Source organism: Panthera leo, chromosome E2 (assembly GCF_018350215.1).
Source record: "Panthera leo isolate Ple1 chromosome E2, P.leo_Ple1_pat1.1, whole genome shotgun sequence".
NCBI lineage: Eukaryota > Metazoa > Chordata > Mammalia > Carnivora > Felidae > Panthera > Panthera leo.
In genome coordinates, this window is record NC_056693.1 from 714,839 (window position 1) to 733,739 (window position 18,901).

Genomic DNA, 18,901 nt, shown 5'->3' on the forward strand with positions numbered 1-18,901 from the left:
GTGACTCCCAGGAGAGGTCAGCAGCCTTAGTGTAGGAACCTGCTGAGACCTTTTTTCCTTGGACCCAAGCGTGATGGTGGTGTCATCTCAGAGCATCAGCCAGGAAGGGGCCTGCAGGGAGAAAAAGGTGCTGGGTCCCAGGTCAGGAGTGGCACAGGGACAGGGGAGGAAAATGGCACCCCACGGAGGTGAGTTTGGAAGGACCTGCTGGGTTGAGTCCCCGTATGTCCTGTGGAGCTCAAGGTCCCACTGTGGATCCTTAATGCAATGCATTGCCCCGAGCGCTGGCCATTCTTGACCCGGGAGGCGCCTGAGGGACACAGCCCAGTCCACAGGTGAGTTCTTGATTCCCTTCCACGTGCACAGTTGTGACCACTCTGGCAGCTCCTCAGGGTGACGGGGTGTGACATCTGGGCTAAACTCATTGGATTAGGTTGTCCAAGATTATGTAAAGGAAAAAACTTCAGGCACAGGTTGGTCAACAAATTATGAGTGTTGTACTATAGGGTACAGGGATGTAAGAGCATCAAGCCTGGGGGTCCCAAGTGGACTAGGTTTGGCTGCTCAGCGGTGACAAAATCCCAAGGCAGAGGAACCAGTGGGGGTGAATCTCAGGCTAACATAGGGAACACAGTGGACTAAACTCTCAAAGACCGATTCCAAAGTGGTGAAAACACTTCTAGGTTTATATAAGAAAAATGTCAGCAAAGGTGGGTGGGTACATGCAGGGAGTCAGTGAGTCAAGTAGATCATTGTCATGGAGTCACTCACGGGTGGGGTCTTGCTGTTCAGGGCACTCTTTATTGCTTGAAGGGGTCGTTTTGGTTCTCATCTGGGAACGCTTGCCATCAGGGTCTTCCTTAGCCAAGAGACAAGCTGGAAGGAACCCAACGAGAAAGTTTGAAGTCAAAATAGAGGCAACTGAGGTCCTCTTTCAGTACTAACAAAAATAGTATGTAGGGGTGCAGCCACCTCAAACCCTATGGCCAATCCAGTCATCTTGAAGGTTTCCCAAGCATCCTTCGTCCCCATGATTTCTCTGCGGATGTTTCTCTGTAGATCAGGCATTCTCTCCTAGAAGAGCAGAGCAGTTCCGCATGCCACAACACAAAGCAGACCCTCTTGCACAACCCCTAGGCACTGGGGAACCAGAACCTGTTGTAAAACCTTTGAGCACTGTGATAACATCCATAGCTAGCACCAGAAGAGTCTGCATGTAGTCAAGAGATGCTCCAGACCGCTATGCTCCCTTTTCTGGTTAACTGCCCTAAACTGCTTTAAAAACCCTTGGGGGAGGCAGAGACCTGGGAGTTGGCCTGTGTACAAAAGTCCGCCTTCTCCCCAGGTGGCCAGCCGCCTGAATGAGCTCATGTTCCTTTCCATTGAACTCTTGTCTCTTGAGTATTGGGTTTTCGAGCAATGGGCACCAGAACTTGAGTTTTGGTAATGTAGGAATGTATTTGAACATAGATACACAGATGTGCATCCAAGTGCCAAAGTAGTTGGATACCAGTATGGTAATAGGATACCAGTACGGTATGCAAATACCGTTTTTCTGTATGAGGGAGAGTGATTGAAGGCTTTTCACTTTGTATGTTCATAAAGGAGTAGTAATCCATTAATAAACAATAGAAAATCAGCTATTGTAGACCTTACTTTTTAGTGAAGGAAACATTTGTGTGCTGATAAATTTTGCAGGCTTGGTTCTCAAATCCTGCAGCCTTAGAGAAGATTCATGTTAAACACAAGCATATTGGGTTTACTGTCTTCAGGAACAAGTAAGTGGAGGGAATACTTAACTCTGTGTCTATTTCACCCGGAGTCTTCTTAAAACACCGCTCTTTAGTGGCGCCTGCATGGCTCAGTTGGTTGAGCATCTGACTTAGGCTCAAGTCATGATCTCATGGTTTGTAAGTTTGAGGCCTGCATTGGGCTCTCTGCTCTCAGCGCAGAGCCCACTTTGGACCTTCTGCTCTCCCCCACTCACACTCTCTTTCTCAATAATAAATAAACCACAAAACAAAACAAAACAAAACAAAACAAAACAAAACAAAACAAAACAAAAGCACTGCTTCTTGGAATCACCCGGAAAGTGTCTGAGTCGGTCAGTCTAGGGTATAGGCTGAGAATGAGCATTTCTAGTGAGTTGGTAGGTGATGCTAATGGAGAAGGTCAGTGCAGAGATGAAACTGTGAGAACAAGCATTTAGGGAGGGCCAGGCTCCCTCCCTCCAGGCTGCAGTACCTGCGGACTGTAGCTCTGTAGACTCAGAGGACAGCAGAATACTTTTTCCTCCAAGTATTTATTTAAATTCCAGCTAGTTAAAATACAGTGCAGTATTAGTTTCAGGTGTAGAAATTAGTGATTCATTACTTACAACAACTGGTGCTCATCACGACAAGTGCACCCCTTGATAGCCATCACCTGTTAACACATCCCCCACCCACCCACCTATCCTCAAGTAACCCTGCGTTTGTTCTCTATAGTTAAGAATCTGTTTCTTGGGGAGCCTGGGTGGCTTAGTTGGTTAAGCATCCAGAACTTGATTTCAGCTCATGTTGTGATCTCACAGTTCGCGGGTCGATCCCCGGATCAGACTCTTCACTCATACACAGAGCCTGCCTGGGATTCTGCCGCCCTCTCTCTGTGCTCCTCCTCCCCCTTCAAAAAAAAAAAAAAAAAACAACATAAAAACAAAAAGCAAAAAGCACCTAACAAGAGTCTATTTCTTGCTTGCCTCTCTCCTCACCGTCCCCCCCCCCCCGCCCCATGTTCATTTGTGTTGTTTCTTAAGTTTCACATATGAGTGAAGTCCTATGGGATTTGTGTTTCTCTGACTGACTAATTGCACTTAGCATCATACTCTCTGGCTCCATCCATGTCGTTGCAAAGGCAAGATTGCATTCTTTATGGTGGCTGAGTAGTATTCCATTATATATATGTATGTGTATACACACATACATACATATATATATACATATATGTATATGCATAAACACATATATGTACATATACATATACACACACATATAAACATATATATGTATATACACACATACATACATATATACACTCATACACCTACCACATCTTTATCCATTCATCAGTCGATGGAAATCTGGGCTCTTTCCCTAATTTGGCTATTGTTGATAGTGCTGCTATGAACATCGGGGGTGCATGTATTCCTTTGCATCAATATTTTTGTATCCTTTGGGTCAGTACCTAGTAGTGCAATTACTGGATTGTAGGATAGTATCATTTTTCACTTTTTGAGGAACCTCCATACTGTTTTCCGGAGTGGCTGCAGCAGTTTCCATTCCCACCAACATAAGAGGGTTACCCTCTTTCTGCAACCTCACCAGTATCTGTTGTTTCCTGTGATGTTAACTGTAGCCATTGTGAGTTGTGTGACATGGTATCTCATTGTAGTTTTGATTTGCATTTCCCTGATGATGAGTGATGTTGAGTATCTTTTCATGTGTGTGTTAGCCATGTGTATATCTTCTTTGGATACATGTCTGTTTGTGTCTTCTGTCCATTTCTTAAGTAAATTATTTGGTTTTTTTTGGGGTGTTGAATGTTATAAGTTGTTTATAAATTGTGGATATTAACCCTTTCTCAGATATGTCATTTGAAAATATCTTCTCCCGTTCTGTAGGTTGCTTTTTAGTTTTGTTCGTTGTTTTCTTTGCCATGCAGAAATTTTTTTTTATCTTGATGAAATTCCAATAGTTTACTTTAGCTTTTATTTCCCTTGCCTCGGGAGACGTATCTAGTAAGAACTCGTTAAGGCCAATTTCAAAGAGGTTTCTGCCTGTGTTCTCTAGGCTTTCATGGTTTCTTCTCTCACATTTAGGACTTTCGTCCACTAAAAAAAAAATTTTTTTTAATTTACTTAGAGAAGGAGAGTATGCATGTGCATGCCTACACGAGAGGGGGAGGGGATAACAGGGAGGGAGGAGAGAATCCCAAGTGGGCTCCATGCTGGCATTACAGAGCCGGACGTGGGGCTTGAACTCACAAACCGTGAGATCGTGATCTGCGCCAAAATCAAGAGTTGGATGCTTAACCGACTGAGTCATCCAGGCACCCTTCTTTCATCCATTTTGAATTTACTTTTTGTGTATGGTGTGAAAAAGTGGTCCAGTTTGATTCTTTTGCATGTTGCTATCCAGTTTTCCCAGCACCGTTTGTTGAAGAGACTGTCTTTTTTCTATTAGATATTCTTTCCTGCTTTGATGGGCATTATTTGACCATATAGGTGTGGGTTCATTTCCGGGTTTTCTACTCTGTTCCATTGATCTATGTTTCTTGTTTTTGTGCAACTGTGTTGATCACTACAGCTTTGTAATATAACTTGAATTCTGGAATCGTGATGCCTCCAGCTTTGATTTTCTTTTTTAGGATTGCTTTGGACATTTGGGATCTTTTGTGTTTTCATACAAATTTTTGCATAGTTTGTTCTAGCTCTGTGAAAATCCTGGTCGTATTTTGATAGGGATTGCGTTAAATGTGTAGATTGCTTTGGGTAATATAGACATTCTAACAATATTTGTTCTTCCAACCCATGAACACATAATGTGTTTCCATTTGTTTGTGTCATCTTCAATTTCTACCATAAATGCTCTATGGTTTTCAGAGTACAGATTTTTTTACCTCTTTGTTTAGGTTTACTCCTAGGTATCTTATGGTTTTTGCTGGCAATTGTAAAAGAGATCGATTCCTTGATTTCTCTTTCAGCTGTTTTTTTATTGGCATATAGAAATGGAACAGAGTTCTGTACATTGCTTTTGTATCCTGGAACTTTACTGAATTCAGGTATCAGTTCTAGCAATTCTTTGGTGGACTCATTCAGGTTTTCCACATGGAGCATCGTGTCATCTGCAAATAGTATAAATCTGACTTCTTCCTTGCCAATTTGGGTGCCTTTTATTTCTTTTTGTTGTCTGATTGCTGAAGTAAGGACTTCCGGTACAATGTTAAATAACAATGGTGGGAGTGGCCATCCCTATCTTGTTCCTGACTGTAGAGGAAGAGCTCTTTTTTCCCCATTGAAGATTATATTAGCCTTGGCTCTTTTATATTTGGCCTTTTGATGTTGAGATATGTTCCCTCTATTCGTACTTAAGAGGGTTTTCCTCAAGCATGGATGCTGTACTTTGTCGAGTGTTTTTTGCATCTATTGAGAGGATCCTATTGTTCTTATCCTTTCTTGTTATTGTTGTTGCTGTTGTTGTTGTTGTTGTTGTTTTTGTTGTTGTTGTTGTTGTTGTTAATGTGGTGTATCACATCGATTGATTTGTGAATATTGAATCACCTTTGCAACCCTGGAATAAATCCTACTCTGTTCATGGTGAATGATTCTTTTAACATGCTGTTTGATTTGATTTGCTACAGTTTTGTTGAGAAATTTCTCATCCATGTTAATCGGGGATATTGCCTGTAATTATTTTTTCTAGTGTGGTCTTTGGTTCTCCGATCAAGGTAATTCTGGTGTCATAGAATTGGTTTGGAAGTTTTCCTTCCATTTCCATTTTTTGGAATAGTTTGAAAAGAATAGGTATTAACTCTTCTTTAAAATTTGGGAAGCCATGTGGCCCTAGAGATTTACTGTTGGGAGATTTTTGACTACTGGTGCAATTTCTTTGCTGGTTATCAGTCTGTTCAAATTTTCTATTTTTTCCTGTTTCAGTTTTGGTAGTTCATATGTTTCTAGGTTTTTTTTCATTTCTTCAAGATTACCTGGTGTGATGGTATATTATTTTTCATAATATTCTCTTATATTTGTATTTCTGGGCTGTTGCTTGTGATCTCTCCTCTCCCATTTGTGATTTAATTTATTTGAGTGCTTTCTCTATTCTTTTTCATAAGTCTCACTAGGTGTTCATCCCTTTTATTGTGTCTTTCAAAGAAGAAGTTCCTGGTTTCATTGATCTGTTCTTCTATTTTTGTTTTCATTTTTGTTTTTGTTTACTTGTTTGTCTCTATGTCACTTATTTCGAGTCTAATCTTTAGTATTTCCCTTCTGCTGGCTTTAGGCTTCATTTGTTCTTTTTCTATCTTCTTTAGGTATAAGGTTAGGTTTGCCTTTCTTCTTTTTGAGGTGGGCCTGTATTGCCATATACTTACCTCTTAGGACCACTTTTGCTGCATCCCAAAGTTTAAAAAACTTTTTTTCTTAATGTTTATTTATTTTTGAGAGGGGGGATGGGAAGGGCAGAGAGAGAAGGAGACACAGAATCCAAAGCAGCCTTCAAGCTCTGAGCTGTCAGCACAGATCCTGACGCAGGGCTCGAACTCACAAGCCATGACATGATGACTGAGCCCAAGTCAGACGCCTAACCGACTGAGCTACCCAGGCACCCCGCATCCCAAAGGTTTTGTACCATCGTATTTTCATTTTCGTTTTCATTTTCATTTGTTTCCATGAATTTTTTATCTTTCATTTCCTGGTTGACTCATTCCTACTTTAGTAGGATGTACTTTAGTCTCCACGTATTTGTGGTGCTTCCAAATTGTTTCTTGTGGCTGACCTGAAGTTTCATAGTGTCATGGTGGGAAATATGCATCACGTAATCTCAATCTTTTTGTACTTGTTGAAGCCTGGATTGTGACCCACTGTGTAATAATATTCTAGAGAATGTCCCATGCGCCCTTGATAAGAATGTGTATCTGCTTCTTTAGGGTGAAATGTTGTGACTATGTCGGTTACATGCATCTGGTCCAGTGTGTCATTCAAAGCCATCGTTTCCTTGTTGATTTTCTGCTTGGATGATCTGTGGATTGCTGTCAATGGGGTGTTAAAGCCATCTACTTTTATTGTATTATTATCAATGAGTTTCATTATGTTTGTTATTAATTGATTTATATCTTTGGGAATGCCAAGATGGGGGCATAAATATTTACAATTGTTAGTTCTTGGCGAATAGACCCCTTTATTATGGTATAGTGCCATTCTTAACTCTTGTTACAGTCGTTGGTTTAAATCTAGTCTGTCTGATATAAGCATGGCTACTCTGGCTTTCCCTTGACATCTATTAAGAAGATAAATGTTTCTCCATCCCCACACTTTCAGTCTGTAGGTGTTTTAGGTCTAAAGTGAGTCTCCTGAGGGGCCTGGGCGGCTCAGTTGGTTAGGCGACCAATTTCAGCTCAGGTCACGATCTTACAGTTTGTGGGTTCGAGCCCTGTGTTGGACTGTGTGCTGACACCTCAGAGTCTGGAGCCTGCTACGGATTTTGTCTCTCCCTCTCTGTCTGTCCCTTTCACAAGCTCTCCCTCTCTGTCTCTCTCTGAAAAATATTTAAAAATTTTTAAAAATAAAAAAATATAAAGTGAGTCTCTTGTAGACAGGATGTAGATGGATCTTGTTTTCTTCATCCATTCTGACACCCTAAGTCTTTTGATTGGAATATTTAGTTCATTTACATTAGAGTGATTATTGACAGTTATGAATTTAGTGCCATTGTATCACTTGTGGTTTTAAAAATTTTTTTAATGTTTATTTCTTTTAGGGAGAGAGAGAGAGAGAGAGAGAGAGAGAACAAGCAGGGGAGGGGGAGAGAGAGAGGGAGACAGAATCCGTTGCAGACTCCAGGCTCTGAGCTGTCAGCACAGAGTCCGATACGGGGTTCAAACCCATGTACCATGAGATCGTGACCTGAGCCGAAGTCGGACGCTTAACCAACTGAGCCAGCTAGGCGCCCCTGTATCACTTGTTAAGTCATTGTTTCTGAAGATTTTTTTCTGTTCCTGTGTAATCTTTGTCACTTTCTGTCTTTCTTTCCCACTCGAAGAGTTCTCTTTAATATTTTTTGCAGATCTCATCTGGTGGTCACAAACTCCATAAGTTTTGTTTGTCTGGGAAGCTCTTTAGGTTTCCTTCTCTTCAGAATGACAGTCTTGCTGGATAGAGTATTCTTGGCTGCAGATTTTTCCCATTCAGCAAAGTGATTCATGCCACTCCCTTCAGATCTGCCAGGTCTTTGTGGAAAGATCTAACCTTATTTGTCTTGCCTTGTAGGTTATGGATTTCTTTTCCCTTTTCCCTTTTAGGATTTTTTCCTTATCTCTATATTTTGCAAATTTTACTATGATATGTCCTGGTGTTGGCCTGCTTTTGTTGATTTTTTTTTCTTTTCTTTTTCTAAATTTACATCCAAGTTAGTTAGCATATAGTGCAACAGTGATTTCAGGGGTAGATTCCTTAACATCCCTACCCATGTAGACCACTCCGCATCCCACAACCCCTCCAGTAACCCTCTGTTTGTTCTCCATATCTAAGAGTCTCGTATGATTTGTCCCCCTCCCTGTTTTTATATTATTTTTGATTCCCTTCCCTTGTGTTCATCTGTTCTGTGTCTTAAAGTCCTCATAGGAGTGATGTCATATGATATTTGTCTTTCTCTGGCTAATTTCGCTTAGCATAATACCCTCCAGTTCCATCCATGTAGTTGCAAGATGGCAAGATTTCATTCTTTTTGATTGCCGAGTAATACTCCAGTGTGTGTGTGTTTGTTTGTGTGTGTGTGTGTGTGTGTACACATACACACCCCACATCTTCTTTATCCATTCATCCATCGATGGACATTTGGACTCTTTCCATACTTTGGCTATTGTTGATAGTGCTGCTATAAACATTGGGGTGCATGTGCCCCTTCGAAACAGCATACCTGCATCCCTTGGATAAATACCTAGTACTGCAATTGCTGGGTCGTAGGGTAGTTTTATTTTCAAATTTTTTAGGACCTTCTATACTGTTTTCCAGAGTGGCTGCACCAGTTTGCATTCCCACCAGCAGTGCAAAAGAGATCCTTTTTCTCAGCATCCTCGCCAACATCTGTTGTGCCTGAGTTTGTTAATGTTAGCCCTTCTGTCAGGTGTGAGGTGGTGTCTCATTGTGGTTTTGATTTGTATTTCCCCAATAATGAGTGATGTTGAGCATTTTTTTCATGTGTCTTCTTTGGAGAAATGTCTATTCATATCTTTTGTCCATTTCTTTACTGGACTATTTGTTTTTTGGGTGTTGAGTTTGATAAGTTCTTTTTAGATTTTGGATACTAACCCTTTATCTGATATGTCGTTTGCAAATATCTTCCGCCATTCCACTGGTTGCCTTTTAGTTTTGCTGATTGTTTCCTTCGCTGTGCAGAAGCTTTTTATTTTGATGAGGTCTCAGGAGTTCATTTTTGCTTTTGTTTCCCTTGCCTCTGGAGACTTGTTGAGTAAGAAGTTGCTGTGGCCAAGGTCAAAGAGGTTTTTGCCTGCTTTGTCCTCAAGGATTTTGATGGCTTCCTGTCTTACATTTATGTCTTTCATCCATTTTGAGTTGATTTTTGTGTATGGTGTAAGAAAGTGGTCCAGAATCGTTTTTTCTGCATGTCATTGTCCGGTTTTCCCAGCACCACTTGCTGAAGGGACTGTCTTTATTCCATTGGATATGCTTTCCTGCTTTGCCAAAGATTAGTTGGCCATACGTTTCTGTGTCCATTTCTGGGTTCTGTGTTCTGTCCCACTGATCTGAGTGTGTGTTCTTACGCCAGTGCCATACTGTCTTGTTGATTACACGTTTGTAATGCAGCTTGAAGTCCACTGCTTTTGTTGATTTTGATGGGAGTTCTCTCTGCTTCTTGGATTTGGACGTTTGTTTCCTTCCCTGAATTAGGGAAGTTTTCAGCTATAATTTCCTCAAATAAGCGTGCCCCCTTTTCCTCTCTCTTCTTTCTCTGGGACTCCTATGATATGAGTATTACTACATTTTGTGGAGTCGCTAAGTTCCCTAGTTCTACGTTCATGATCCAATATTTTTATTTCCCTCTTCTTTTCAGCTTTATTATTTTCCATAATTTTATCTTCTATATCACTTATTCATTCCACGGCTTCTTCCATCCTTGTTGTCATTACAATCCATCAGTTTCACTTCTCGGTTTTGGCATTCTTTATTTCAGGCCGACTAGTGTTTCGTTCTTTTATTTCTGTGGTAAGGAAGTCCCTGCTGTCTTCTGCGGTTTCTCAAGCCCAGGTAGCATCCTTATGATTGTTGCTTTAAGTTCTATATCAGGCATATTACCTATACCTCTTTTGATTAGATCCCTATCTGTGACCTTTTCTTGCTCTTTCTTTTGGGATGAATTCCTCCCTCTTGTATTTTGTCTAGGTCTCTGTCTTCTTCTCTGTGTTAGGAAAGCCTGCTATGTTCTCTGATTCTGAGAGTAATGGCTTTGTTAAAAACAGGTCATAATACTGACCAGAGCCTTGGTGCTTCAGGTGCCAGGTATATGCTGTGTGTATGCTGTGTGCAGTCTGCTGCTGTGTTTTTGCTGCTGTTTCCCTCAGGTCACTCTTCAGCAAAGTTTCTCCATTTCACCACTGGGGAGTGTTTGCACCTTGTCAAGAGTGTGGTAAGTTTTAACTAGCTGTGCTCTCATCTACTTGATGAAAGAGCCCTGATGCTATTTCCAGTTAACTGAAGCTTTGTAGCACTCTGTGGTCCGTAGTCTTGTATGCGCGGGGTGTTTGTGCTGGTCTTCAGTGGGAAGGGCATGCTGCTCTGGTTCTCAGGCACGCTTGCCCTAGTAAGGAGGCACTGGCAGAGTGCAGATTGGTGGGGCTTGTTGAAAGCAGTTCTGGACTCCACTGTTTGCGCTGTGCTGCTCACTGAAGTCAGTCCATACTGATGAGTGGGCGATGAAAATGGCACCAGCCCTCTTTCTCATTCCCGAGAGGGAAGTTCATGCCGGCTGGTGTCTGGGAAGCCCTCAGAGATGAGATGAGTGAATCATCTCCCTGCATGTGTCCCAGGTGTCCCACAGATCCCTGCCTTCACCGCATCTGTGTCTGGGCTGTCTGCCGATCTGGCAGTGCAGTGCACCTGTGTTGTATCCCAGGCAGGCTGGGTGAGTTTTAAAACTCCAAAGTTTAGGGGCCTGTCGTGGTGCAGACCCACACCGGTACTCTGGATTGGGGGAGGGGTGTTTTGCCATGCTGGTGCTGATGCAGGTCTGTCCTAGAAAGGCAGTTGCACCAGTGCACAGGAGCTTGGCGTTTGGGGTAAAGTGCAACAAAAACCGGTGTCTAGGTTGGCTGCCCTCAGCAGGTGTCTCTGCCCTTGTGCTAAGAGGTGGGTGTGCACAATGGCACCTGCCAAATGCTTGGACCAGTGAGAGACAATGTCTCCTCTGCCAGGTGCACTCCAAGAAGGGGGAAACATCTCTTCCAGTGCACCCCAGGGGATCCTCAGATCATGCTGTGTGCTCCAGGGCGCTGCCCTCTCTTTCCACATGAGCACTACACAGCCACCAGGATCCATACCAGCCAAAATGAGGATCTCTGAGCTCCATTCATTCTTAAAATTCACGATAATCAGCCCTTCTTGTTTTCCCTGTGAATGGCTTTAGAAAGTGTTTTCCTTGTGCAATCCCCTGGGTTCTGTGTGCTTTCATCCTCTCTCCTCTCTCTCTCTCCCTCTCCCTCTCCCTACTCCTCCCCCTCTCGCTTCTCTTCCCCTTCCCCTTCACTTTCCCCTTTCCCCTTTCCCCTTTCCCTTTCCGTTTCTCTTTGTGTGTCATCTCTCTGTGATCATGGCTCCCTCTGTTCTGCAGCACACGCAGCCCTTTCCTCCCCCAAGTCATATCTCCACCTCTCTTAACTTTCACGGTGTGGCCTCTTGTCTCTTTCTTTAGTGGTGCAGTTTGTCATGTCTGTCTTCAGATCGTTTTCCTGGGTGTTCAGAATGATTTGATATTTATCTAGCTGTGTTGAAGGGATGAGGACTGTATAGGGAAGGCCCTTCTGTTACTCCACCATCATAGCTCCCTTTATGTTTGTTATTTATTGTTTTATATATCTGGGTACTCTCATATTCAGGGCATAAGTATTTACAATTGTTAGATCTTATTGTTGGATTCTTCTTTTTCTTATGATATAGTGTCCTCTTCAACTCTTGTTATATAGTCTTTGGTTTAAAATCTTGTTTGAGGGGTGCCTGGGTGGCTCAGTCGGTTAAGCGTCCGACTTCGGCTCAGGTCATGATCTCACGTTCTGTGAGTTCGAGCCCCGCGTTGGGCTCTGTGCTGACAGCTCAGAGCCTGGAGCCTGTTTCGGATTCTGTGTGTCCCTCTCTCTCTGACCCTCCCCTGTTCATGCTCTGTCTCTCTCTGTCTCAAAAATAAATAAACGTTAAAAAAAAAATAAATAAAATAAAATCTTGTTTGATATGAGTCTTGCTATTCCAGCTTTCTTTGATGTTCATTTGCATGATAGATGATTCTCCATCCCCTCACTTTCAATCTGCAGGTGTCTTAGGTCTTAAACGAGTCTTTTTGAGGCAGCATACAGAAGGGTCTTGTTTTCTTGCTGGTTTATTGGGTGGGGGGGGTTAGTCTTGGTTTTTTTAGAGATTGTAACACCCTATGTATTTTGATGGAAAGTTTACTCCATTTACATTCAGAATAGTTTTTTTAAGTTTATCTATTTATTTTGAGAGATGGTGAGAGACAGAGAATGCAGGAGGAGCAGAAAGATAAGGGGAGAGAGAGAGACAGAGAGAGAGAAGAAGTGTGAGAGAGAGAGTGAGAGAGGGAGAGAGAGTTACAGTGAGAGAGAGAGAGAGAGAGACAGAGACAGAGACAGAGACAGAGACAGGGTCCACACTGTCAGTACAGAGCCTGATACAGGGCTTGAACTCATGAACCGTAAGATCATGACCTGAGCCTAAACCAAGAGTTGGTCACTCATCTACCTGAGCCACTCAGGCACTCCCAGAGTAATTTTTTTTTAAGTAAGCTACACACCCAGCACAGAGCCCAAGCAAGAGCTCAAACTCAAATGCAGAGATCAAGACCTGAACTGATAAGAGTAAGTATTGATGAAAATGAATTTAGTTCCATTTTATGACTTGTTTTATCATTGTTTATGGAGATTTTCTCTGTTCTTTCCAGTCTCTATCAGTTTTGGTCTTTCCTTCTCACTCTAGGAGTCCCCTTTAATAGTTCTTGGAGGGCTGGTTTAGTGGTCGTGAGCTCCTTTCATTTTTGTTTTTTGGGAAACTCTTTATCTCTCCGTCCATTCTGAACGACACTCTTGCTGCATAGAGTATTCTAGGCTGCATACTTTTCCCATTCTGCACGTTGAATATATCATGCCACTCCCTTCTGGCCTGCCAAGTTTCTATGGAGAGATCTGCAGCTATTCTGATGGGTCTTCCCTTGTTAGTTAGAGGCTTCTATTGTCTTGGTGCTTTTAGGATTTTTGATTTAGCAGTATATTTTGCAAATTTAATTATAATATGTATGGTGCTGGCGGTGCTTTTGTTGAGTTTGTTGGGAGTTCTTTTTCCGTCCTGGATTTGGATGTCTATTTACTTTCTCAGATAAGGGAAGTTTTCAGCTATAATGGCCTGAAATCAACTTTCTATCTCCTTTTCCCTCTCCAGTTCTTCTGGGACTCCTATGATACGAATGCTATTATGTTTGATGGAATCACCGAGTTCCCTAAGTCTATCCCCATGATCCTCTGTCTTCTTTCTCTCCTTTGTTCATCTTCATTATTTTCCCTATTTCTATCCTCTATATGACTTATTTGTTCCTCTCCTTCTTCCACCCTTGTCATTACATCCAATGTGTTTCAAGTCTCAGTCATTGCACTTTTCATTCCTGCCTGATTGTTTTTTAACTGTTTTGTTTCTCTGGTAAAGACCTCCCAGATGTCTTCCCTTCTTTTCTCAAGCCCAGCAAGTATCCTCAGATTATTGCTTTAAGTTCTCCATGAATATATTAATTAGATCTGTGTTAATAGATCTCTGGCTGTGATTTTACTGTTGTTGTTGTTGTTTTTTGAATTGTATTTATTTATTTTTAGAGAATGAGAGAGTGAGACAGGGGATGGCTGGAGAGAGAGGGAGAGTGAAAATCCCAAGCAGGCTTCTCGCCTAGTCACAGAACCCGATATGGGCCTCAATCTCATGATCCGTGAGATCATGAACTAAGCCAAAAATCAAGAATTGGATGCTCAACCGTCTAAGGTGCTCTGGCTGTAATTTTATCTTGTTCTTCCTTTAGGGAAGAATTCCTCCATGTGGGCATTTTGTTTAGGTCTCTGTCTTCTTCTGTATATTAGAGAAGCCCATCAAATTTTCTTTTCCTGAGAGTAATGGCTTTATTAAGGAGAAGTCATATAGTGTCCATGGCCTGGTGCTTCAGGGAGTGTCTGTTGTGTGTACTGTGTGTACTCTACTGCTGTGATTTGCTGCTCTATCCTTCAGGCCAGTTGCTTGCAGAGGTTCTCCTTGCCCACAGTGGGCACTGTTTGGTCCTTGGCCTGAATGTGGCAAATTTTAACTAGGTGTCTCAGGCCTGCTTGTTAAATGAGACCTGATGCTACTTCCACTAGAACTGAATCCTTGCAGAACTCTCTGGTCAGGAGATGTGGTGTGTGTGTGGGTTTCTGCTGGTCATCTTTCGAATGGGCCCACAGCCGTGGGACTTAAGCCCACGTGGCCCAGAAGGGCAGTGCTGGCAGAGTGCAGGTGGGTGGGACTTGGTGTATGCAGGTTAGGAAACCAGTGTTCGCCCTGTGCTGTTTACTGGAGCTGGATTTTGCTGAGGGGCAGTGGAGGAAAATGGCACCAGCCAACCCCTTTGATCCTGGAGAGGGGTCTCCATGCTTACTGCTCTCAGGGAAGCACTCCCAGAAGAGTGAATAATCCCCCATGCATCCAAGGCAGGTTACAGAGAGCCGTTTTCACTCTGTCTGTCTCTGGGATGTTTGCTTGCCAGGAGCAGTGCTTTGGGCTCTATCCCAGCCCAGTATGCTGACTTTTACAACTCAAAAATTTAGGGACATGCTGTGGCAGGGGCCTGTGCTGATTACCTGGGATAGGGTCTCTCCATCCTGAGGCTGATGCATGTTTGACCGAGAGGGGCGGTTGCCCCAGAGCACGGGCCTTGGGACTTGGAGCAAGCAGGCTAGGCAGCCAGTGTCAGCCTGAGCCACCCTCAGCAGCTCTTCTGCATCTATGCCAAGGGGCATGGGAGGGAAATGGTGCAGCTGGTTCTTTTGTTCCCAGGGAGGCATCTCTGCTAACCCACTTCTCACAGATACACTCCAAGAAGAGTGAACAGTGTCTCCCCTGTGGTCCCTAGGTGTTCTTCAGATCGTGCCTTCTGACTCCAGGTTGCTTGCCTGCCTTCTCTAGAGGAGTAGGGCAGACGCTCAGGGCTGCATCCCAGTGAAACCCACCAACATTTAAAATCTAGTCTCTGAGCTCTGTTGGTTGCAAAAGCTGCCAAATGTCAGGCCCTCTCATTTTTCCAGTGAATGGCTTTGGGGAAGTGTTCTCCTAGTGCAATCCCCTGTGCTCTCCTCCCTCCCTCCCTCCTTCCCTCCCTCTCTCTGTCTCTCTCTCTCTCTCTGTCTCTCTCTGTCTCTCTCTGTCTCTCATCTCTCAGGGATCCCAGCCCTCTGCAGCCCCCCAATCTGTTTCTTGCCCAAACCCCATATCTGCACTTCCTGCTTCCCTTGATGTGACATCTTCTCTGCCTCTAGTTGTGCAGTTTGTTCTGTTGAACCCAGGTTGATTTTATGGGTATTCAGAATGATTGGATAGTTATTTAGTCGTGTTTAAGGGAAGAAATGAGCCTAGGATCCTCCTACTCTGCCAGTATCTTAGCTCCTCCCCTCCCCCAGTCCAAAGATGTCTAATGGACACCTCCTGAGTTTCTCTGCAGTGAGCCAAGCAATCTAAAGGCTTAAATGAATGGAGTTCCAGGGGCTCTGATGCCAAGGAGTCCACACACTGAAGCCATCTACCAACGTGTTTCTTTTGCTGAAAACTGTACATCAACAAGAAGGCCATTAGACTCAGGTGGCTCCAATGCCTTAGCCACCTACACCTCACTTCAAGCAAATTCTTGTAAATGCCTCAAGGGTCAGAATTCAAAACCCAAGGGCACCCTGTCTCTAACAGGCAACTAGGCTTTCCCATATAAGATAGTTTCTGAAGGTATAGCCAGTCATGTAACGTGTTTCCTTTTCTTCTCATTTTGGTCTACAAAAGCCTTTCCCCTAGTTGGGTTTGGGGCTGCCTGATTGGATTTGGTGTTTGCTCAAACAGGCACTTCTAAATTTTAATGTACCTCGCTTTATTTAAACAAAACTAATAAAAGTAATAACCCACAGGACTCACATTTACTCATGGTGCACGTAATAATGAGGGCTGCCACACAGCCCTGTGTAATATTACATAAAATGTCCTCCTCTATTTTTTTTTAATTTTAAAAATTATTTATTTATTTCAAGAGAGACAGAGTGTGAGAATGAGAGGGGCAGAGAGAGGGAGACACAGAATCTGAAGCAAGCTCCAGTCTCTGAGTTGTCAGCACAGAGCCCGATACAGGGATCGAACTCATGAACTGTGAGATTATGACCTGTGCCGAAGTAGGACACTTAACCCATTGAGGCACCCAGGCGCCACTCCAACGTCCTTTTCTCACAAAATCACCTCTTGTTGTTTCCATCACACCTGCCACATTCTAACGTACAATAGAACTTAGTATTCCTGCTTCATGTTTCCTGTGTTTTTCTTGAACACAATAAAAGGCACATGAAGACGGGACTGCTTCTCTTGTAACTGAATTTTCACATGCATCTACCAAAAGTTCTTGAAAACACATTATGTGCTCAATGCACATATTTTAGAACAGTGAGTAAAAATGACATTAGAATTTACCTCTCATCTACCTCTCATAAGTCTCCAAATTAGTGTGAAGATTAGTAAATGAAATCTTACTAGAATGGATTCAGGAGGCCCTGGAAGGAGACCTGTCACACAGACATGACATGCATAAAGAGCGGGAGGAGGGGAGATAACTTTTGTCTTGACAAGGGAGGACACACTCCCAGTAGGAAATTAATCTCCTGCCTTTCACAAAAAGAAGGATGATCTCTCCTTGCCCCATTAAGGAAACACTAACCATGGCATGCAGCCAGTGAAAACCCACCACAACCTCAAACTTTTGTTCTTCAGTGAACTTTTGTTGAAAGCAACTGTCCCCAATCTCCACCTTAAACCTAATAAACCCAGACTTTTGTGATGCCTAAGTGGCTCACTTGGTTGAGTTTCCAACTTCAGCTCAGGCCATTTTTTTATGGTTCATGAGTTCAAGCCCCACATTGGGCTATCTGGTGTCAGCCCGGATCCTGCTCTGGATCCAATGTGCCCACCCCTGCCCCCCGCCCCTCTCACTTGCTCTCCCTCTCTAAAAAATAAATAAACATTTGTGAAAGTAGCTCTGGACCTTTATTTTTTTTTTAATGCTGACTTTCCCTCTGTCTCTTGAACCTTGCCTGTGGATTGCCATGGTGTGGTTATCCTCAGTTGAAATTCCTTTGTCATTTGTGAATAAATTCAGTTTGCTAGTAAAGTAACTGGCTATTTATTTTTAAGCTGGACAGTAGTATTGTTCAATGCTTGTAGGAATGAAAACGTCACATTCTTGAGATAAAACCTTCACAAAAAACCAAGTATTGGTTTAGCACAGTCACATGCTCCATTTGGTTCTATCTATTTCTCAGACTTACAGCCTGCTTCTAAAAGTTCTGTTAGTTTGTAACTGTTTTTTACTCTTTACTGATGTGTAGGGAGGTGGAATGTTGGTTTGCTCATAGGTATTTCTGGCACTGTCTTAAACCACTAGATAAACGTTGTGAACTGCTTTCTGAAATGGGCATTTCACATCTGATTTTCTAGGATACTTTCAATTCCTACTGCCAGTGCCTGAAGAAATGAGAATCACTTCCCAGCAAGAGGATGAGGTCATTGGGGTCAGATAATCCTTTACTTCAGGGTTCAGATTCTCCCTTTGCACACTGGCTCCAACTAAATGGCAACGTGTTTGGTACCAAATATAGCATCAGTTAAGTTGCTCTCTGTTTGGGATCGATGTCAATCTCCTGACAGGAACTGAGTATATCTGGGAATGTGGAGTAAGTAACATATGGATAAAAATGTTCCTCAAAAGATGGGAAGACACGGGGCGCCTGTGTGGCTCAGTCGGTTGGGGGTCCAACTTTGGCTCAGGTCATGATCTCGCGGTTCGTGGGTTCGAGCCCCACGTCAGGCTCTGTGCTGACAGCTCAGAGCCTGGAGCCTGCTTTGGATTCTGTGTCTCCATCTCTCTGCCCCTTCTCCACTCATACTCTGGCTCTCTCTCAAACGTAAATAAACATTAAATTAAATTAAATTTAAAAAAAGATGGGACAACAATCACGATATGGGCATATGAAGTTTTGTGTGGAACCAGAGGCTGACGTTGTCAATTTACCTAATTCAGGGTGGCCTACCATCCCTGTCACGGACTTGTATAGGCTGTGACAAAGGGAACCACAGGCCCCAAATGGAGTCACTTCTGCTGGGTCATGTCACCAAAGCGGGGCACAATACCTAAACTCATACAACTTCAGCACTACCCAGAAATATAGTTTCCACTGGTCAGTGAGGAATGTTGTGGTCAGCACCAAAAGGTTAATCGGCCCCACGAATGGGTCCTCTGCGTCGCCCAAAGATGAGGTATTCCGCTGATAAGACCTTTTTGTCCCATAACAAAGTGACCTCGCCTGACATAATCCTTTTTTCTGCTTATGAACTTCTTGTTCCAGCTTTAAAAACCTTACCCTTTCTGTAGCTCTTTGTTGCTTCCCTTAACTTGCTAGATGTGATGCTGCCCAATTCACAAATGAGTGACTGATCCTGAAGACCTTCAAAATGCACTGGGCTGAATTTTTATGATAACGGGGACTTTTGTATTGTTCCCGACCAATTCCAAAACTGACTCTAACGCTTCAGGCTGCAAGCATTTGAAGAGCAACATCTTTCCAGCAGTGCACGGCCTCCTTTGGTTTCTTA

At 43.0% G+C, this 18,901-nt stretch overlaps 1 long non-coding RNA gene across 1 annotated transcript; it reads right to left on the minus strand.

The window, feature by feature from the left end:
* Positions 1 to 665: 665 nt before the first annotated feature.
* LOC122207790 lies at positions 666 to 18,758 on the minus strand. Its single transcript, XR_006197008.1, has 2 exons — positions 18,670 to 18,758; positions 666 to 876 (listed from the first exon to the last, which is right to left on the minus strand). It is a non-coding gene; the product is annotated as an uncharacterized LOC122207790 (long non-coding RNA).
* Positions 18,759 to 18,901: the final 143 nt, after the last annotated feature.